This window comes from Hypanus sabinus, chromosome 3 (genome assembly GCF_030144855.1).
Source record: "Hypanus sabinus isolate sHypSab1 chromosome 3, sHypSab1.hap1, whole genome shotgun sequence".
NCBI classification, from domain to species: Eukaryota; Metazoa; Chordata; class Chondrichthyes; order Myliobatiformes; family Dasyatidae; genus Hypanus; species Hypanus sabinus.
The window spans coordinates 39,938,107-39,962,044 of NC_082708.1; the positions used below are offsets into that span (position 1 = coordinate 39,938,107).

Sequence of the window (23,938 nt, forward strand, 5' to 3'; positions counted from 1 at the left end):
TGAAACTTCAAAAAAATTTTATACTGAACTATATCAATCAGAATCACAAAATAAGATTGCTGAGATAGATAGATTTTTATCACAAATAACCCTTCCAAAATTAATTTTGGAAGAACAGAAAGGATTAGATATGCCCTTTACATTAAAAGAGGTTGAAGAAGCTTTAGGATCACTCCAGAGTAACAAATCTCCAGGAGAAGATGGTTTTCCTCCTGAATTTTATAAAAAATTTAAAGATATATTAATTCCTCCTTTTATGGAATTAATATATCGTGGAAAGAATGCATAAACTCCCACAATCTTTTTTAACAGCGATCATAACTGTATTGCCATAAAAAGATAGAGATCCTTTAAAACCAACATCATATAGACCTATTTCTTTGTTGAATACAGATTATAAAATAATAGCAAAGATTTTATCTAACAGAATATCTAAATATTTACCAAAATTAATACATATGGATCAAACAGGTTTTATTAAAAACAGACAATCAATGGATAATATAACCCGGTTACTTAGTATAATTCATTTGGCACAAAAAAGAGAGGAAATGAGTGTGGCAGTTGCTTTGGATGCAGAAAAAGCATTTGATAGATTGGAATGGGATTTTTTATTTAAGGTATTGAAAAAATATGAGTTAGGAAAATCTTTTATACAATGGATTAAAACTTTTAATATTAATCCTCAAGCTAAAGTAGTTACAAATGGTCAGATTTCAACACCATTTTGCTTAACGAGGTCAACTAGACAAGGCTGCCCATTATCACCTGCCTTATTTGTATTGGCAATAGAACTATTAGCTGAATTAATTAGAACAGATTCAGACATTGGGGGCTTTAGAGTTAATCAAGAAGAATATACGATTAATTTATTTGCTGATGATGTTTTGATTTATTTAATAAACCCATTGCAATCTTTGCAAAGATTATCTTTTAGATTGGAAGAATATGGGAAAGTATCAGGGTATAAAGTAAATTGGGATAAAAGTGAAATTTTACCCCTTACCAAAGGAAATTATAATCAATGTCGATTAGTAACTCAGTTTTGATGGTCAATAAATGGGATAAAATATTTAGGTATTAGAGTTGATAATGATGTAAAAAATTTATATAATCAAAATTATTTGCCATTATTAAAAAAAATAAAAGAGGCTCTTGATCAATGGATGATGTTACCAATAACATTAATGCTGTAAAGATGAATATATTTCCTAGATTGCAATATTTATTCCAAACTTTACCAATACAATTACCTCAGAAGTTTTTTCAAGAACTGAATAAATGTGTGAGGAAATTTCTTTGGAAAGGAAAGATGTCAAGAATATCATTGGAAAAATTTATGTGTAAATTTGATTTAGGAGGGTTACAACTTCCAAATTTTAAGAATTATTATAAAGCAAATCAACTTAGATTTACTGCGTCTTTTTTTGATGAAAAAAACCCGGCATGGATTAGAATAGAATTAGATAAGATAGGAGAAAACATACCAGAAGATTTTATATATAAATGGGAATCCAAATGGATAAGGGGAAAAAAAGAATCTCCTATATTAAGACATTTGATTGATTTATGGAATAAGGTAAATATGGATGATGAGATAAAGAAATCTTTATTAGCAAAAAGAACTTTAATTCAAAATAGGCTTATTCCTTTTACAATGGATAATAAACTTTTACATAATTGGTTCCAAAAGGGGATTAAATATGTAGGTGATTGTTTTGAAGGAGTTATATTGATGTCATTTGATCAATTAAAAAATAAATATAAAATATCAAACAACACTCTTTTCTGTTATTTTCAATTAAAGGCTTATTTATGAGAAAAGCTGGGTCAAACAGTGCTGATGCCAAAACCTAGTGAAATAGAAATATTAATTCAAAAAGGAAAAATTAAAAGATTTACATCTTGTATGTACAATTTGATTCAAAAACAGACAATTGAATCTGGAATTCATAAATCTAGACAAAAATGGGAATCTGATTTGAATGTTAAAATTGATGGAAAAAGTTGGTCAAGATTATGTTCTGATAGTATGATAAATACAATAAATGTTTGACTTAGATTAATACAATATAATTTTTTACATCAATTATATATAACACCACAGAAAATAAATAGATTAAATTCAAATATGTCTGACCAATGTTTTTGATGTAATCAAGAAATTGGTACTTTTTTACATTTTACTTGGTCTTGTTTTAAAATTCAACCGTTTTGGATAAATTTAAGACTTTTATTGGAACAAATTACTGGAGTACAACTCCCACATAGTCCAATGTTATTTTTATTAGGAGATATTGAAGGGACAATACCGAAACTTAAATTGAATAAGTATCAGAAAAAATTTATAAAAATTGCATTGGCAGTAGCTAAAAAAGTTATCGCAATTACTTGGAAATCTGATTTATATTTAACTATGGATTGTTGGAATAATGAAATATATAGTTGTATTCCACTTGGAAAAATTACATATAATCTAAGAAATGAATATGATATATTTTTGAAAATTTGGCTCCCATACATACAAAAGATGGGATTAAATATATAGGTCCTTTGAAGATAAAATTATAGTAATTGGGGAAAGTAAAAATAAATATTAAAATTATTTTGAACTCCATGGAGCATGTGGGGATCCTCCGATATCCAGGCAATCTTTTTTCTTTTCTTTCTTTCTTTAGATAAGGGTTAAGGGGGGGAGGGTTAAGGGGAGGGGGGAGGATCAATATTATTTTTCTTTTTTTTCTCATTACATTTATTCTTTGTAATTTTCTAAAAATTTAATCAATCAATAATTAATTAATAAATAAAAAAAGAAATTCAGCATGTCCCCATTGACTCTTGCCAGGTTGACCTGATGCACCATGGAAAGCTTTCTGCCTGGATGCATAGCGGCTTGGTATGGCAACTGCTTTGCATGTGGCTGCAAGAAACTGCAGAGAATTGTTGGCACAGCTCAACACATCACAGGAACCAGCCTCCCCTCTATAGATTCTGTCTATACTTCTTGCTGCCTCAGTAAAGCATCCAGCATAATCAAAGACCCCAACCAACCCTGGTTCTCTTTTCTCCCCTCTGCCATTGAACAGAAGATACTAATGCCTGAAAGCACATGACAGCAAGATCTAGGACAGCATCTATCTCACTGTTATCAGACTCTTAAAAGGACCTCTAGTATGATAATAAGGTAGACGCTTGATCTCACAATCTGCCTTGGTATAATCTTGCATTTCATCATTTACCTGCGTTGTACTTTATTCTAGTCAGTGCACTGTATAATGATCTGATCTGTGTGAACAATATGCAAGACAAGCTTTTCACTGTACCTAGGTACACGTGATAATGATGAACGAATGTCAATATCATTGCCAATAATCAATCACAAGCTTTCCTTTTCATTGCTGGCCAAGTAACACATAGCTTTACATGTGATAAACAGATACACAAAACAAAACTGGTTTTCAGTAGATTGCATGGGAACTGACTGTACAGAGGGCAGTAAAACAATAAACTAACTATTGAGTAATCAGGACAACAATAATTAGAATACAACACCATTTGATGTCACCAATTAAACGATACTGACAATAAACATAGGGTTTGGCATTCCAAATGCATGGTTCCCTCTGTGCAAATTCAAACTTTAAACTGAATAAATAAGTAAAGAGCTGATCTTTTTTTAAAAGTTTAAAACATTTTCATTCAATTCTCAGATCTTGAGTTCATTTTTTGACAACATATGCCACAAATATAGGGATGTGACATTGATTTCAGTAACCTTGTTTTTCCTATCGCTGTTATTTGAAGGATATGATTCATAAATAGCACGTTAAGATAATTGCAATGGGAAGTGTAAACTTAAGTACATTGATTATATGGTTTAAATCACCTTTTTTGTTCAGCATTTTGAGAGAATCATCAACACATTTTGAAAACCTATAAAACTTGAAAAAATATGAACAGAAAAAAATAATCTTGCCATTAGCAATGCTAACAAGAAAATTTATATTTTCTTTTATTCTAGTCCTAAAAAAGTGCACCACAGAAACGGCCCTTTGACCCATCAAGTTTATGCTAAGCCATTTAAACTGCCTGCTCCCACCAACCATAATCCTCTATATCCCAACCATCTCTGTAGCTCTCCAAACTTCTCACAAAAATATAAATTCATCAACTATTTTATGAATATTAACCACACATCTCATTCCATATTTCTTGAATTTTTGACACATTTGATACAGATCAATTCCAGATAGCCCAAGATTTTTAAAAGCAAATTAATATTAAAGTTTTATTCTCAGATCTCTCCGTGTACAGCATCTTACACCTGCAATATATTCTTAGATGAATACAGAGATCATAAGAGGTCATGCAGAAAGGAAACTGGCCCTTCAACCAAGGCCATGCTGAACTTAGATCACTCATACACAATCTTACATTATTGAATTTGGATTGTTATAATAGCAAAGGACAGGACATACTGGAAAATCAAAAATTACACCATTTTTTTCCTTTCACACTACATTTCATTAACACATTTTGATGCTCTGTTCTATTTGAAGGGTCAAGTTTCTGGGCATCAGAATTTCAGAGGATCTATCCTGGGCCCAACACATTGATGCAATTATGAAGAAGGCACTCCAGCAGCTCTCCTACACTAGGAATTTGAGGAGATCTGGAGTGTCACCAAAGACACCCGCAAATTTCTACAGATGTACAGTACACCATTTTGACTGGCTGCAACACAAACAGCTCCAGCTTAGTCACACCCTTCTCCACCAGTGAAAACATCTTCAAAAGGTGATGCTGCAAGGCATCTATCAGTAAGGACCATCACCATCTGGGACATGCCCTCTTCCTTTAATCCTATCGGGAGGAGGTACAGGAGTCTGAAGACCCAAAATCAATGCTTTATGAACACCTTCTTCCCTCCATCATCAGATTACTGAATGGTGCATGAACCCGTGAACACTACTATTTTGCATTATTTAATTATATTTTTGTGGTAATTTTTTTGTTCTTCATTCTGCTACAAAACAGTTCATGAATGTCAGTGATAATAAACCTGATTCTGAAGATTTAAAATTTCTCATATAACAAATCTCCATTGCATTCACATCTGATATAAACAGGAATTATTTTAACACGTTATTTTCTGTTATGATCATTGTATATTGGAAGCACCTAAATTGCACTACATCAAGACTGATTACTTTTGTCTAAGTTTATGTCCGTGAGATAAAAGTTACGGAGCATCACATTTCAGAATGTCAATATAGTGTTGCTAAAAATAATAGAAACATAGAAAACCGACAGCACAATACAGGCCCTTCAGCCCACAAAGTTGTGCCGAACATGTCCCTACCTTAAAAATTACTAGGGTTACCCATAACCCTCTATTTTTCTTTTTTTTAATTGATTTTTAAATGCATTTCTACAATTATGACAACAAAAGCCCAACGGCAAAATAAAGATTAATACAGTGCAAGATAAACATACAATAATATAGTTCAAAACAATGATGAAAAAGCACCCAAAGTAAAATCATGTAAAGTTAGTATCCTCCCGCCTCCCACAGAGGAAAAAAGAACTCCAAACCAACCACTGCAAGATGTAAGAAATATTAATCAGAGCATTCAACCACCCAAACTGTAAATGAAAATAAGAACACAAAATAATAATGCCTACTACCAAAGAAAGAAAAAAAAGCTGAAAGTAAGGGACCAAAAAAAAGGACCTTAATCTAAAGAGGAATTATGAAAATATTCAAGAAAAGGTCCCAACATCTTATGAAACTTTATGTCCAAATTGAGAAGAGAGTAGTGAATTTTTTCAAGATCTAAACAGGACATAATGTCATTAAGCCATTGAGCATTGGTGGGTGGGGCAACATCTCTCCACCTAAGAAGAATTAAACATCTAGCCAAAAGAGAAACAAAAGATAATGTTCGACATTTAGTCAGACTCAGATGTATATCTGCCTCACCCAAGGTACTAAAAAGAGCAATCAGAGGGTTAGGTTCCAAGTGGCAATTAAGAATATGGGATAAGGTTAAGAAAACGTTCCTCCAAAATTTCTCTAGACTAGGACAGGCCCAGTACATATGGATAAGAGAAGCCTCGCCCCTTTTACACTTATCATAAACAGGACTACTGTTAGGGTAAAATCAGGACAATTTAGATTTGGACACACGAGCCCTATGTACAATCTTAAACTGTAAAATACAGTGACTAGCACAAAGAGAGGTTGAGTTAACTGATTTGAGAATTGAATCCCAAACTGCATCAGATGAAGAAACATTTAAGTCATGCTCCCAAGCGGTTCTAATTTTATCAAAGGGGGCACACCGTAGGGGCACTAATTTATCACGAATAAAAGATATTAAGCCTTTACCCAATAGATTAATAGAAAGAAACAGGTCCACAACGTTTTCCTCAGGCATCACAGGGAAGTTGGGTAATAAAGGATTAATGAAATGTCTAATTTGAAGGTACCTAAAGAAGTGGGCATTAAGTAGATTGAACTTTGCAGAACGTTGTTGAAAAGTTGTGAAACGATTATTAATGAAAATATCTTCAAAATGCCTAATGCCCATTCTATACCAATCATGAAACGTTGAATTATGCATAGAAGGTAAGAAAAGATGATTATGCAAGATAGGACTAAAAAGGGAGAAACCATGAACACCATTAAATTTTCTAAACTGGGCCCAAATTCTCAGAGTATGTCTAATAAGAGGATTAACAATTAGTCTAGGCAAGTGACAAGGGAGTGCAGATTCAAGAAGTGCAGAAATAGAGAGATCCTTAGTGGAGTTCAACTCCATTGCCACCCATTTAGGACAATCAGACTGGCTATGAAAAAAGGACTAAAAAGTAAGACAGCGAATATTAACTGCCCAGTAGTATAAATGGAAGTTAGGTAAAGCCATGCCACCTTTTTTTTAGATTTTTGGAGGTAAGCTTTATTAAGTCTAGAACATTTACCCTTCCATACATAGGACAAAATAATAGAGTCTAAGGAGTCAAAAAAGGCTTTAGAAATAAAAATTGGAATAGATTGAAATAAGTATAAAAATTTAGGAAGGATATACATTTTAATAACATTAACACGACCTACCAGCGACATAGATAAGGGTGACCATTGTGACGAACTCTGTTTTTTAGAGTTCAAAAGATTAGCAAAATTTTAACGAAAAAGGTCCTTGAAATTCCTTGCAACTGTAATACCAAGATAAGTAAATTAATTATTAACTACTTTAAAAGGGAGGTCGCAAAATACTATTTTTCTACTATTATTCTATTCTTTTACTATTACTAATACTACTTTTCTAAGCTCCATGTACCTATCCAAAAGTCTCTTAAAAGGCCCTATCATATCTGTCTCCACCACTGTTGCAGGCAGCCCATTCCATGCACTCACCACTCTCTAGAGTTAAAAATTTACCCCTGACATCTCCTTTTGTACCTACACCCAAGCACCTTAAACCTGTGCCCTCTCGTGGCAGCCATTTCAGCCCTGGGAGAAAGCCTCTGACTATCCACAAGATAATGTACTACAATAAGATTTATCACAATTTGATGGTTTACTCATCCCGTGACTAATTAAAGATTTTGAGTTTTGTATTACTTTGAACAAATGTACTTAAATATTGTCCCTGAGAATCAGAAAGAAATTCTGTTGATCCATACGTCAAGTGTGGTCTCCTTAATGCAATGACCCAATTTAATAAAATCATCAACCAGGCTAACAGAACTTGCACCCTGAATGTTGACTGAGTAGTTAAGGAATGCCAGACAGGTGCAGAATCAATAAGGGATCCAGAGGGTTGCAGATCCAGCCAGCTCCAGTAGGTGTCAGCAATACTAAGCCTATTTTTAACCAACTTCTGCTAAAATTAAAGAGATCTGAATTACAAATGAAAATTAAATCTGATGTTTTCATATATTGCATAACCCTCTAAAACATTTAATGGTTAAACTATTTAATATTTACGTAATCATTTCAACATCATTGCTCACATTTGAACATGATTATAATCTGCTGTAATTTCAATATTTCATGTCTGTGATTGAATATTCGTACATAAATGATGGGTTTATGGCATAATCACAGGCTGCTTCAGGCTTAAAAACATATTAGTTGGTGAATAATTGAATTCTTTCATATGGACAGAGCTAAACTAATGAAGGACCTACTGGATGTTGGTAATGGAGAATGCTGTAAGTCTGGTTCACTGGTGAGACTGACAGTGGGGGAACTCCATTGCCTCAGTTGTGGTGAGGACTAGATCCTCATGCTGTAAGGTCATCTATTGCATCTGCCCAGGGCTGGAGGAATGTGGGAGGCAGCAGAGCGTCTGTGGGTGCACTGGAATCCACATTGGGTTGGGGGCTGGCTCCTCCCATCAGTGCTGCCCTCTGGTGTTTGCCTAATGGAAGAACAAGCTGGACCTGGACAACTTGCTATCAATGTACAGCACATGCCATTCAACAGTTTGGGTTATATATATTTTTTTCTCTTTGTAACTGTATGTTTTTCTGCTATCACAATCATTTGTGCTATATACAATGTGTTATGTGTAGTGTACTTTGTGCAGTCTATATACTATGTGTTATGTGTAGTGTACTGTGTGCAGTCTATGTACTATGTGTTATATATAGTGTACTGTGTGCAGTTGGTAATGTGCTTTACATATTGGACAAATACTGTTTCTTTTGCCTATATTCATGATAATTAAACTTGAACTTTGATCTTTTGTATAAACTGTAGGCTTTTTCAACTTATCATCAACCAAACTAATAAAGCTTTATTTGCACCTTAAATGTTGACTGAACCACATTGATAAATATAAGAAGAAACATGCTGGCATGTCTCAATTACACAACTGGCACATTGGCAGTGAACTCCTTTAGTAAGTAAGGTCAAGTTCAAACTTCCCTCCAATGCCGGCAAAACAAAAGAACTTGTAATTATGCTCACACTTCCGTTTATATCAATGTACTGAAGTTGAGAGCTTCAAGTTCCTAGGAGTAAATATCATCAATTAGCTATCCTGGTCTAACCATGTGGACAACATGGTCAAGAAAGCTGGCTAGCACCTCCCACCCCAGACATTCTCTCTTCTTCCATTGGGCAAAAGATATAAAGGCCTGAAAGCACATACCAATAGGCTCAAGGACAACTGTTATAGCACTGCTGAATGGACCTGCTGTCTGATAAAATGGACTCTTGACTTCAATCTACATTGTCATGGCCTTCCACTTTACTGTCTACCTGCACTGCACTTTCTCTGTAACACTGTCTTCTGTTCTGTGTTACCATTCCCTTTTACTATCTTGTACTGATACAACGAAAGTATCTTAATGGGTAGAATGCAAAACAAAGATTTTTACTGCATTTCAGTATGTGACAATAATAAACCAAGTTACTGATTTAGGAGAACATCTAATCCTGACGGACCTAACCCAGCAACTTGAAAGAAATCAGATGTCAGATGAAATGACAGGTTTCACCAACAGGGAATTTTCTGGAACACCCTAGCACCCAAAAAAAGAAACAGCTGAAGCATCTAATAAAAAAAATAAAAAAGCAGAGTATCCTTTAAACGTTGAGAGGTTTAAAAGTGCTTACATTCAGAGAGGTAGTTGTCCTTATAGACAACTCATTGAAATGTTAGAGCACAGATGTGGCAATTAGGAAGAATTAGAAAAATATAACATGCTGGTCTTTCTTTCAAGGTGATTGGAATACAGGAAGATAGGCATCTTGATGAAATTATGCAGGGCTCCTGGCGTAGATCGAACACTGTGTACATATCTCCTTTCCTGACACTAAAGAAAGCTACATGACTGAGTGATTGTGTGTGAAGGCAGCTCACCAGACTGGTTCCTGGAAAAGGACGATTGTCGTACAGGGAGATATTAAGCAGATCAGCCCTATACTCCTTAGATTTCTTATGGCACTTAAAATAAATGAAGGGATGGTGATGTCCTTGGCTGGGGGGTGGGGAGAGCGTTTCTAGGACCAGGGGTTAAGTCTGAAAACAAGATCTGACTATTCATTACTGAGATGAGAAGGAACACCTTCATCCACAAGATGATGGAACTTTGAATTTTCTATGCTAGAGGGCGATGGAAACTCAGATACTGAATGGAATAACATTGCTTCATTTGTTTTGTACTCATGTTTTTTTTTCTGGCTCTGAACACAGAAAAGATGGAAGCTAAATTTGATTCTGGTTTTGTCCCATTCCCCAACACCCCATCATAACACAGGTTACACTTCTGTAAGAACTGCAATGTCCTTCACAACTCCATCAAACACACTGTGACTCCAAACCAAATTAGAAGATATTACAGCACATCAACTGTATGAAAATTGTGACAACCTCAAGCTCATGGAGAGTGAAAGAAGAAAATCTGGGCAGCTGTGGACTAGGAAAGTCAGACTCAAGAGTTTCAAGCAGTTTCAATCTCCTGGGAGTGCACATCACACACAACCTCTCATAGTTCCAGCACACATCCCACACAGGAAAGTCAGCTTCCTAACACCTCTGATTTCTGAGGAGGCTGAAGAGAGCTAGTCTTTGCACATCCATACTCACATCATTCTACAGACGCTCAGTAGAAAGCTGCATCATTAGGAACCTGCTCCGTGGTGGACAGGGAGGTTCTACAACAGACAGTCAGCACTGCCTGATGCATCACCCTCACCAGTCTACCCGCCAACAAGGACATATAGCAGAAAGGTGCCAGAAAAGAGCCAGTAACGTCATGAAGGGTCCAACACATCCTGCTCAAGACTGTTTGTCCTGGTCCCATCAGGGAGGAGGCTACGTAGCATCCACACAAGGACCACCAGACTCAAAAACAGTTGCTTTCCTCAAGGAGTATTGCTGAGAAACACCTCCACTTACTAACTCCACCACTACTTCATTATTCCCATCAGTTATGTACAGCCTGGTGTCTCTTTATGGACGTACAATCAATCTATATATAAAGGCTATGTTATGTATTTATACTTATGTGTTTTGCTATTATTATTGTGTCCTTCATCTTCTGTGTTTATTTTGTGCTGCACCAGATCCAGACTGTTTTGTCTCCTTTACACTGGAAATGACATTAAACCATTTTGAACCTTGAAAAGCCTGCCTTCTGAATTGTATGATCCATGACGACGGCCTGTTTGAGGAATAGTGCTAACAATATGGGTACAGCAGGGAAAAGCAGAAGTGAAGCCATCCTAAGCAAAGATACCCCCAGACTGGAAAGCCTGAAGTGAGTGCAAATCTTTCCTCTAACATTGCTCCTACTAATGATTATTCTGAAGTGCAGAGATGAAAATCAACCAAAATATTGTAGGAAAACTATGATAAAAAGTTATTACAACCTATATCTTAAACACTGGCTACAATATCATTCCTATAAGCCAGTGAATGTTTCTATCAAGATGTGGCTTCTTCTTCAGTGCTACATTTTTAATCTTCAACAATTTTGTTACTAATTGGCCTACATTCTAATGTTCTGAAGATAGATTGAAATAATTAAACTCTACGTCACAGACTAAAGCAATCACACAAATTAATTATTTAACTAAACCCTACTTCCTTTACTCAGTTCCACTCTTTCATATCCTAAAGAATGCATATTGGTTGTTACTTCAAATGTGTTTCATGAGGCAAAGCAATCCGGCCAGACAGCTGGACCAGAGAAACTGCTATTTTCTTCTTCTAGCTATGATAACTGAGAGAAAATTTTGTCGACATGTCAAGATCATGACAGATTTAGGTCAGCTAAACAAAGGATGGCTGTTCTCATTATCAGATAGTCCAACAAATGGCAACACAGATGTAAAATGATAGACAGGGGTAAGGGTATGTAAGGGGAAAAAAATCATGTAATAAAGTTCCAATCCGGAACCAAGTATGTTAACCACAATCCTGTCTCAACTTTCCAACTATCATCCCAGAGATGACTCTAACCTTGATTGAGTTCATGAGTATCAACACTTGGCAGCAGCCCAAGGGCATATCAGATCATCTGCTGCGGCAACCCTGATCTGCCCTATTTTCTCTACCCAACTTACAGCAAGCTAGTGAACGGCAGGGGATCAGTTTTTTGAGTAAAGGGTCATTTTGTTCTACGAATATGTTTTAGATAGAGACATTGTGGGAGTGAACACCACCATGGAGTTGGTTATTCCAGCTGCCCGATGTCGTCCATATTAAAGTCATAGGTGGCAGCAGAAAGGGGTTTGGATCAGATGCAAAATGGATCGTGCTACTGAAGACAGATGTTTTAGAACTAGCATTAACTCTAACCAAGTGTTTCAGTACACATGCAATACTGTATAATGCAGTCATCTATTCAACAAAACAATACATTTCCCAGGTTATAGCTTGCAAATTAAAAGCAGGAGAAAGCAATCTGACCAGTTAGTGCTTATAAAAAGCGTTCACCCTCCTCTCTCCTTGGAAGTTTTCATGTTTTATTGTTTTAAAACATTGCATCACAGTGGGTTTAGTTTGGCTCTTTTTGACATTGATCAACAGGAAAATACTCTCTTGTGTCAAAATGAGAACAGATCTCTGCAAAGTGATCTAAATTAATTACAAATATAAAACACAAAATAATTGATTGCTTAAGTACTCACCCCCTTTAATATGACACACCATATCATCACTGATTCAGCCAATTGGTTTTAGAAGTGAAATAATTAGTTAAAATGAGATCACCTGTGTGCATTCAAGGTGTTTCAATTGAACCCAAGCCCACCTGGACAAAAAAAAGACACATATGTTTGAAAGCAGTTCATAGACTTCAGTTCAGCATTCAATGCAATCATCCCTCAGAAACTGGTAGCAAAGTTGAGCCTACTGGGCTTGAACACCTCCCCCTGCAACTGGATCCTAGACTTCCTGACTGGGAGATCTCAGTCTGTCCGGATCGGAGACAGCATCTCCAACACCATCACAGTGTGCATGGGGGGCCCGCCGGGGCTGTGTGATCAGTCCACTGCTGTTCACTCTGCTGACCAACGACTGTGCAGCAACACACAGCTCGAACCACATCATCAAGTTTGCCGATGACACGACTGTGGTGGGTCTCATCAGCAAGAATGATGAGTCAGCTTACAGAGAGGAGGTGCAGCGGTTAATGGACTGGTGCAGAGTCAACACCTGTCTCTGAATGTGAACAAAACAAAAGAGATGGTTGTTGACTTCAGGAGGGCATGGAGCGACCACTCCCCACTGAACATCGATGGCTCCTTGGTACAGATTGTTGAGAGCACCAAATTTCTTGGTGTTCACCTGGCGGAGAATCTCACCTGGTCCCTCAACACCAGCTCCATAGCAAAGAAAGCCCAGCAGCATCTCTACTTTCTGAGAAGGCTGAGTAAAGTCCATCTCCCACCCCCCCATCCTCATCACGTTCTATAGGAGTTGTATTGAGAGCATCCTGAGCAGCTGCATCACTGCCTGGTTCGGAAATTGTACCATCTCGGATCGCAAGACCCTGCAGCGGATAGTGAGGTCAGCTGAGAAGATCATCGGGGTCTCTCTTCCCGCCATTACAGACATTTACACTACACGCTGCATCCGCAAAGCAAACAGCATTATGAAGGATCCCACGCACCCCTCATACAAACTCTTCTCCCTCCCGCCGTCTGGGAAAAGGCACTGGAGCATTTGGGCTCTCACAACCAGACTATGTAACAGTTTCTTCCCCCAAGCTATCAGACTCCTCAATACCCAGAGCCTGGACTGACACCAACTTACTGCCCTTTACTGTGCCTATTGTCTTGTTTATTATTTATTGTATTGCCTGCACTGTTTTGTTCACTTTATGCAGTCCTGGGTAGGTCTGTAGTCTAGTGTAGTTTTTTTTCTGTGTTGTTTTCATGTAGTTCAGCGTAGTTTTTGTACTGTTTCATGTAGCACCATGGTCCTGAAAAATGTTGTCTCATTTTTACTGTACCAGCAGTTATGGTCAAAATAACATTAAAAAGTGTCTTGACTTGACGTGATTATAGTAAAAATACACCTGTATCTGGAAGGTCCAATTGCTGGTGTGTCTGTATCCTGGCAAAAATGATACCATGCAGGCAAAAGAACACTCCAAGCAACTCTTCGAAAAGGTTATTGAAAAGCACAAGCCAGGAGATGGATACAAGAAAATCTCCAAGTCACTGAATATCCCTTGGAGTACAGTTAAGTCAATCATCAAGAAATGGAAAGAATGTGGCACAACTGTAAATCTGCCTGGAGCGGCTGTCCCCAAAAACTGAGTGACTATTGAAGAAAGGATCTATTGAGGGAGGCCACCAAGAGACCTGTGACAACTCTGGAGGAGTTACAAGCTTCAGTGTCTGAGATGGGAGAGACTGCACATTCAACAATTGTTGCTGTGTGCTTCACCAGTCACAGCTTTTTGGGAGAGTGGCAAAGAGAAAGCCACTCTTGGAAAAAATAACTCGTATGAAATCTCTGCTAATGTTTACTAGAAGGCATGTAAGAGACTCTGAAGTCAGCTAGAAGAAGGTTCTATGGTCTGATGAAGCCAAAATTGAGCTTTTTGGCCATCAGACTAAATGTTATGTTTGGCATAAGCCAAATACCACACATTATCAAAACCACACCATCCCTATTGTGAAGTACGGTGGTGGCTGCATCATGATGTAGGGATGTTTCACTGCAGCAGGCTCTGGAAGGCCTGTGAAGGTAGAAGGTAAAATGAATGCAACAAAATACAGGGAGATCCTGCAGGAAAACCTGATGCAGTCTGCAAGAGAACTGTGACTTAGGAGAAGATCGGTTTTCCAGCAAGACAATGACCCCAAGTATAAAGCCAAAGCTACACAGGAATGGCTTAAAACAACAAAGTTAATGTCCTGGAGTGGCCAAGTCAGAGTCCAGACCTCAATTCAACTGAGAATTTGTTTCTGAACTTGAAAAGAACTGTTCACTCACAATCCCCATGCAATCTGACAGAGCTTGAGCAGTTTTGTAAAGAAGAATGGGGAAAAATTGCAGTGTCCAGATGTGTAAAGCTGTTAGAGACCTATCCACACAGACTCAAGGCTGTAATTGCTGCCAAAGATGCATCTACTAAATACTGTCTAGAAAGGGGTGAATACTTACTGCAATCAGTTCTTTTGTGTTTTATATTTGTAATTAATTTAGATCACTTTGTAGAGAACTGTTTTCAGTTTAACACCAGAGTCTTTTTCTGTTGATCAATGTCAAAAAAGGTCAAATTAAATCCACTGTGATTCAATATTGTAAAATAATAAAACATGAAAACTTCTGAGGGAGGTGAATCCTTTTTATAGGCACTGCACCTTCCAGAAAGTGTACTTGTAATTATCAACAAAGGCAATGAAAGCTTGTTGATATTTTGTGGTCACTCACTCATCAGTAATTCACTGAATGATCTGTAGCAAGTTTTACACTTCTGACTTTGTAAAGCCTTTGCAGCCCTTATGAAACTCGGGTTCACAGTGTGATAGAATACATTCCACTTGCCTAGGTGATTATAACACCAACAACTCTCATTACCCAGGACAGAACAATCTGTTTGATTGGTTATCCTTACACATTCAATCCCTCTACACTGACACAACACCATTGCAATATTTACCAGCTAGTATTGAAGCTTGTGGAAAAACTCCTTTGATAGCATTTCCCAAAAGCACAGTCACACAAACATGCAAGGAATTGACGTATGATTACACAATCATCTCCATACTCCTATCCAAATTACATTCCATTATGACTTGAAACTATGCAATCCACTCTTCTCTGTTGCTGGGCCAAAGTCCCAGAATTTCCTCCCAATAGCATTGTAGAAGTAAACTTACCATGTGAAACCCAAGAATGTGACTCACCATAATCATCCCTTCTCCAGGCAATTAGGCTGGGCCAAGAATACCAGACTAGACATATCCACATCCACAGCATGAACTGACAAGAGGTAACAGAGACAGGAGATGACAGAGGAGCTAATACTTAACTGCAGTCGTTTCCAGTGAGTGATGATGGATGAAAACACAGCAGGGCTGTGGCAGGAGGGCAGTTAATAAGTAACAGCAGTTTAAATCACATCACTGGGAAAATGGTTAAGGAGAATAAAGTGGGTCAGGCAGTAGAAGGGTATATTGCCCATTGACCACTGGAAAGCATACCAGGGCAGGCGGCAAAGGTGAATTATATCATTGAAATTCATGTGCCAGAAATTTTACTGATAGTGGACTTCAATTCATCTGTGAAAGTATTCAGTTTATACATGATTGGTTTGATGTCATTGTCACGGAAATAATGTGCAGAGTATTTTCAAAATCTCACACTTCCTACAATTACACTTGAAAGTTATTTAAATGATACTATCTCAAAAATTCAAATGTCAGTTTTCTATATTTTTAATATATATAAAACTACATAAAGGTATATATACACTCACGGGTTTTGCATGTGATATGCATGTATGGGTAATGCTGATATTAATGAAATCAGTGTGATTTTTTCTCTAAAAATTGTCAACATGTTGTACTTGAAGAAAATAATTTTGTTAGTGTTTAGTTAGTAAGACACTGCTAGCTTCAGAATTTTTAGTCATATGAGGAGCAGTCATTAATAAGAGTGCACATTCCACCCAAAGCTCACATTATTAGATCATTTTCACTGAATTTTTACTCAGTGCCTTCTTGCACCATGTGCTTGGGGGTGGGGTGGGGGGGGGTTACTTTTACTGGAGATGAGAGGCCATCACCTCCCATGATGCGCCCATCTGCACCAAGGGAAAATATCAGAACAGCTGAAACATGCTCCAAATCTACTTTGTAGCATACTGCATTCGCAAAATAAAAACATATTTCAACTTTACAATAAAAAGCATGAATAAAATGTATGCATTTTGTTCACGTGAGCGGACCACCTATCATCAGCACCCTGCCAAATTTACCTGCATATGATAGACATATCCTGGCTGGCATATCCCAGTCCAGCTTTGTCAGTCATCAAAGTGATCAGGGTGTTAAGTGCCTCTGACATTCAAAATTCAAATAAAAGTATGAGAGAATGAACTAAAGAACTTAATAGAGTAAGTTGATTAAAATTATTTTTAAAAATATTCTCTAGCAACAGTGCCTCCTCAGTAATTCCATTTAATCAAAGTGGTGAAGGACAAACAGACAACAGAACATGATGGCATGTAATTAGATGTGATTTCTTCCAAGCTGACTAGGAAATGGAAGCACACTGTTAAAGACACTGAAGACATTTTTGGTGACTAATCTTGTAAAGATTTCTCTTGCTTTACTGCAACACCACCTCACTGTTGTTGAAAAGGTTCTTATCAGGGTCAGCTTTACTGATTGATTTTACCAGTGAAGAGTAAAGATCAAAGTGGAAGTGTGCTCTTCCAAAATTACAAATGTCACGCAGAGATCAAGCAAAGTATACTTTGTCTAGATCAAAATATAATATTGAAGGAAGGAATTCTGAGAAGAAATAAGGGATTTTTGGACATCTTGGTAGCAGATTAATTCTGTTGATGGGCTATTTGGAAAAGAAGATATGTTAATAGTGGGAATTAAGTAAATTAGTGAATATTCCCACTATAAAATATTACTTCTTTTCTGAACAGCTCATCAACAGAATTAATCTGTTTATTTTGATCATATTTTTAAATTAATTATCTTGCAGTATAATTATACAACAAAATATAAATAAATCACCATTCAGTAAAACAAAACAATTTGTGTGTAATTACATTGAAAAACAGCAGGTGGCACAATAGGCATTCAAAACCTGATAAAGTTTATAATTGTTTGGCCCTGCAAGGATTTTAAATATATTTATCCCTAATTACAAGGATAATTGTGTTATGTCTGTGTTGTGTGCCAGTCTTGGATCAGGTGCTGGCACTCCTGCCTCCAGTTCTGAAGGCCATGATGTAACTCCACAGATTCAATGCAAAATCCAGGCTAGTTGTTCAGTGCAGTATTGACAGACAACTGCACTGTTCTACTCACAGAGTGCCACCCTTCAGATGATTCACTAAAACGAGACCCTATCTGTTCTCTCAGGTGGACATTAAAGCTATTATTATGTTATTTTAGAAAGCATTGGGGAGATAACCCTCACACCTGACCAAAGTCTTCCCTTAACAACATAATAACATCCAGACAATCCTGCCACTGTTTGGCTGTGAAAAAATTAACTGCCAAGTTCCCTGCATTGCACCAGCACTTCAAAGGTATTTCCGGGATGATAGGACATTTTTATTATCCTAATGTTGTGTAAGGTGCTGGAGTAATGCTAGACCATCACAAAACAAATTGGGAGCTGGAGTTAACCATTGCCCTTTGAACTTAATTGAGCATAGTTCTAAATTCTCACAGCAAAAGGAAACATCTGCAGAATATCCACTCTATCAAAACATCTCACTGCAATTAAGTCATCTCCCACTTTTCTAGAATCTGAATACTGAAGCCTGTCCTGTTCCTTTAATACTACTTGTTTTTTTCAGGCATTATTCTGGTAAATCTTGTCTGAACTACTTTGTGTACTTATACCTGTCTGTCCATAAAGAAACCAATACTGTACACTCTTCTCTATTTGTGATTTGGTCAATGGCCTATACTACTGAAGCAAAGTTAGCACATATTTTTTATGTCTGCATCAAAGCCATTTATATATTCTCTATGCTTTATTAACACTTTCTCAACTGCCACTTTCAATGATTTCAGCACAGATACCATTTGTTTATTTCCCTCTTTTTACCAAACTGTATCACTTCATATATTTTCACAATAATCTTTATCTGCCAGATAACGTATTTGGCCACTCAACCAGTCTGTGTATATCCTGCTGAAATCTATTCTTATTTTCTTTGCATTTCACAGTACAGCCAAACTTTGTCATCCACAAGTTCAGAGATTGTAGCCTATACTCCCAAGGAGAGGGGGTTGGATTAAAAAAATAAAAGCCCCAACTTTGATTATTGGGGAAAGCTACATTTCAGTTTCTGTTGTTCAAACACAACTATTCACCTCCAACTGCTGCTGTCTGTTACTTACTCAACTTCAAACCTATGCTCTTAATGTCCCTTTCATGCCCTGTGATTCAGCTTTGCTGAAAAGGCTGTTATATGGCACATTAACAAAGACCTACTAAATGTCAATTTAGTATCTATTAGTATCAATTTAGTATCAAATCTATTCACTCGTTCATCAGAAAATTCTTTTGTATGAGATGAACATGATTAGTCTTGAATACATCTGTATTGACTTGCGTTAATTCATCCTTTTTCTTCCAGGTACCTACAAATGCTGTACTGGACCAGTGTTTCAAAAACGTCTTTTTTTCACTGGGCTCATCATGAATGAGGGAATAACATTGCCATCTCTTTAGTCCCAAAGTGCTGATCCCACATCCAAACAACATTGACAGATGATGGTCAATGCCCTTGAAATTTCGTCCAATGTTTCTCTCAAATTCCTAGGCTTTGTTTCATCTTAATGTACCTAATGTTTCGACTATCTCCTTCTTTGCTTTTACTTGTAAACACCCCCTTCCATGGCAAAAGCAGATCATTCAATATCTCAGCAGTGCCCTCTGTACCCATGTGTACACAATACAGTACCCATTATGTGTAGTGTTAGGTTAGTACAGGATTCCAGACAAGCTTCTTGTGAGGAGCAGGAAACACTTGAGGCTTGGCTTTCTTGTAAATAGCTTACCTCTCATTTAGAATCTGCCTAAAATAATGGAGAATATCATGATTATTTGGCAGAATAAAACACTCCAAATGAAAACCAGACATATTTAGAACACTGAAATTGGATGGTGTATTTCTGTAAATTGATGATGACAACATAAAGACCTACAGACACAAAGATAAACTTTAAAGAGTGAATAATTTATGACATGAAATAAATTACCTTGATTATTTAAGAAATGCTTCATCTTAGGACAGCTTAATTGCAAGTTAGAATAAACCCATTGTCCTTAAGTTTACAATTATTACTTCTCATTTAAATCACACGACAGCTTGATCAGTTAAAGTAGTTTTAAAAAGGCACATTTTTAAACCTCATGTTAATGTATATTAAAAAAAATAGGAATTAGGTGGAAGTCCAGAAGCAGTGAATCTCTCATCATCCTGGGACTTGCAATCCACAAAGACTTGGATTTTGCAGTCAGAGTTAATTCTGAGGAGCTTGGTCACTGAATTCAAAGTGACACCTTTCACAATGTCAGTTGCTGTCAGTTGCCAGCTAAATGAGGGTTCCAGCTTTCAGCAATAGTAATATCATCAAGCATAATAAACAGCCAGTCACAATGAAGAAGTTTTAACAGACAACATACCAAGAAGTAGAAAAGCATTAATTTCACCTACTATTGTAAACACATTATTGAGCAAAATAAAGATTGGGATATCAGATTGAGGAAGATAATAAATTAGGCTGGCTAAATATTTCTAAATGTTGTTAGTTTTTAAGTAATTAATAATAAACAATAAATTTTGAAATCATTATTTTATCTGAAGAAATAACAATTTATATTTATAAGTTTTATTTAGAACAAATTCCACTAAACAAAAATGATAGATTCTATTAAAAATTATAATAGAATCTATCTTATTAATAAGGAAAATACTGTAGATATGACAACATCTTGTACTTTGGGGTCAGTCTAATCTACCGTGAAGGAAGGCGAGAAAACCCCTGGTATGAAAGATAAATATTTCATCTTCTCACATCAAATAAAAGTGTTTTTTTCCCCCCTTGGGAATTAGTTGGAACTGCATTGACTTTAGAGGTGTGAAATCAGTGCCTAAACAGTTTAGTGAGAAAGTGTATACAGTATATGAGCACATTCTGCAGTGGAAGTGCATAACATCTTCCATTTGGAACTACTGAGGAGTAGACCTGAAGGTAGCATGAATTCAAGTTCAAGTTTAGTTGTCATTCATCCATCCACGAATACCCATGAAACACTGTTACTCCAAGGCCAAGGCACAAACCACAGTACCTATAGTCATACTTGGCACAGGGAGCTCCTAGCACGTATATGACAGCAGCAAAAGACAATCACGCACAAGAAAACCAAGTCCCTGATTCCATGAATGTTGCAGTGGTCTGCAGCCAAACACAATATCTTCTGCCAAGCAAATACAGGAGGGGAGCATTGACTCCAGCATGGGTGCCATATCACACCACCTCTGTTGGAAGGCACCGACTGATGCCTCCTTCTTCGGTGACTGTGGTTTGAGTTCTAGTCCTCACTACAAGTGAGGCCTCTCAGCTACCCCAGCCATTCAGCAATAAAACACTGAATCAGAACTGCAGCACTTCACATTACCAATACCCAACCAAGTCTTGTGACCTCAAGAAAAGCGACTAAGACAATCACTCGCTGTTGAACTGCAACCGCCTTCACTCACCACTGCCTCTCTCATGCAGGCAGTTGCACAACCACATCAAGTCCTTCTCCTCCACCTTCTCTGCCAATTGCCAACTTGCTGATGTGGTAGACTGGCAGTTCTTAATGGCCAGCAGGGCCCTTGCAATCATAACAAATACGTATAAAAAGACAATGCCGCCCAATAGAAGCCGCCGTGTCTGAGCGTGGCCTCATCTTACCAGAAGTCCCAGTAAGATGATTAGCATAATTTTTCATACAAAACTCATCTACTCTATGATTAAATCATTTGACATCAGTACTTTCTGAATTCAGCAACAACACCAGTGTTCTTCCAAGACACAATGGAGTCAGCTACCTGAGTGATAAGGTTTTATTTGTTTGATTCCCTATTATGTATCTTGAAGCCTGGCACTGTCACCCACTCATCAAATCCTGCCAATGTTCCTTTACTGTTTGCCACTCAATACTCTGTTCTTAACTTTACTCCCTCAATATCCAGAATCTTTTCTCTGCAGGACATTTGATCTCTTTCTTGGTTTAGACTTGCTGCCTACAGCTATTCAAAACTAAATATGAGCAACTAAATTGGCATGGTTCTGCCTCCAGCTTTACTAGTCATAGTTCGGATCCAAATCACCTCCTAATTTGGCTGTAACTAAATTTCAAATCTATTTTGTTTATTTACATTTTGGTCTTTGGAAATTTGGACCAAAGCTAAATACAACAGTTCAAATGATAGAAAATTGAAGTGCTGAAAATGTATATTTTCTTCATAGAAACATAGAAAACCTACAGCACAATACACAAAATTGTGCCGAACATGTCCTTAACTTAGTAATTACCTAGGGTTAGCCATAGCCCTCTATTTTCCTAAGCTCCATGTACCCATCCAGAAGTCTCTTAAAAGACCCTATCATATCCGCCTCCAACACCATCAGTGGCAGCCCATTCCACTCACTCACCATTCTGCATTAAAAACTTACTCCTGACCTCTCCTCTGTATCTACTTCCAAGCACCTTAAAACTGTGTCCTCTCATGCTAGCCATTTCATCCCTGGGAAAAAGCCTGTGACTATCCACACAATCAATGCCTCTCATCTTCTTATACACTTCTATCAGGTCACCTCTCATCCTCTGTCGCTCCAAGGAGAAAAGGGCGAGTTCACTCAACCTATTCTCATAAGGCATGCTCCCCACTCCAGGCAACATCCTTGTAAATGTCTTCTGTACTCTTTCTATGGTTTCCACATCCTTCCTGTAGTGAGGCAACCAGAAATGAGCACAGTACTCCAAGTGGGGTCTGACCAGGGGTCCTATAGAGCTGTAACATTACCTCTTGGCTCTTAAACTCAATTCCACGATTGATGAAGGCCAATGCATTGAATGCCTTTTTAACCACAGAGTCAACCTGTACAGCAGTTTTGAGTGTCCTATGGACTCAGACCCCAAGATCCCTCTGAACTTTCACACTGCCAAGAGTCTTACCATTAATACTATATTCTGCTATCATATTTGACCTACCAAAATGAACCACTTCACACTTTTCTGGGTTTAACTCCATCTGCCACTTCTCAGCCCAGTTTTGCATCCTATCAATGTCCTGCTATAACCTCTGACAGCCCTCTGCACTATCCACAACACCCCCAACCTTTGTGTCATCAGCAAATTTACTAACCAATCCCTCCACTTCCTTATCCATGTCATTTATAAAAATCACGAAGCCATGCTAACTATTCCTAATCATATTATGCCTCTCCAATATTCATAAATCCTGCCTCTCAGGATCTTCTCCATCAACTTACCAACCACTGAAGTAAGACTCACTGGCTTATAATTTCCTGGCCTATCTCTACTCCTTTTCTTGAATATTGGAACAAAATCCGCAACCCTCCAATCCTCTGGAACCTCTTCTGTCCCCACTGATGATGTAAAGATCATTGCCAGAGGCTCAGCAATCTCCTCCCTTGCCTCCCACAATAGCCTGGGGTAGATCTCGTCCGGTCCCGGAGACTTATTGAACTTGATGCAATCTCATTGGCAGTCGAGTATTTTCACCTTGAAGCTATCACATCAGAAATTTTATTTTTGCTCTGGTGATTTTATTGAAAATCAATTGTAAATTTACAACAAACAGTATTAAAGGCACTTAACTCTTAATTTTATGGAATGGAGGTAATAAACATTATTTCTAACTAATCATTTTGCTAATTACGGTTAAAATAGATTCTTTAAGCCCAAATTGGCGTAGATTTTTAGTAAGACTTTGCCCTTAAATTCATGCCTTTTAGACTTTCCATTGTTTGTGGTAGACCACTGATGTTGAGCAATGTCTGTCTATGTGATACACAAGCTGGGTTGGTACGATTTGGAGAGCAAGCTGTTGCCCCTGCAGTAGGCTCCCTGTCTCCAAGCAGCTGATGAAAGGGACAGCAGAGACAAATACAGTTTGGTACTAGCAGCATCACAGGAGTTACCAGTCAGCATTGAACTCAAGTAGGACTGCCTTAATA

The 23,938-nt window shown here is 37.4% G+C and overlaps 1 protein-coding gene across 1 annotated transcript in view; it reads right to left on the reverse strand.

The window, feature by feature from the left end:
- The window catches only part of LOC132391221 (microtubule-associated tumor suppressor candidate 2-like), a 305,375-nt gene that overhangs the window by 73,227 nt on the left and 208,210 nt on the right, over positions 1-23,938 (reverse strand). The gene's annotated exons all lie outside the window — the stretch shown is intronic.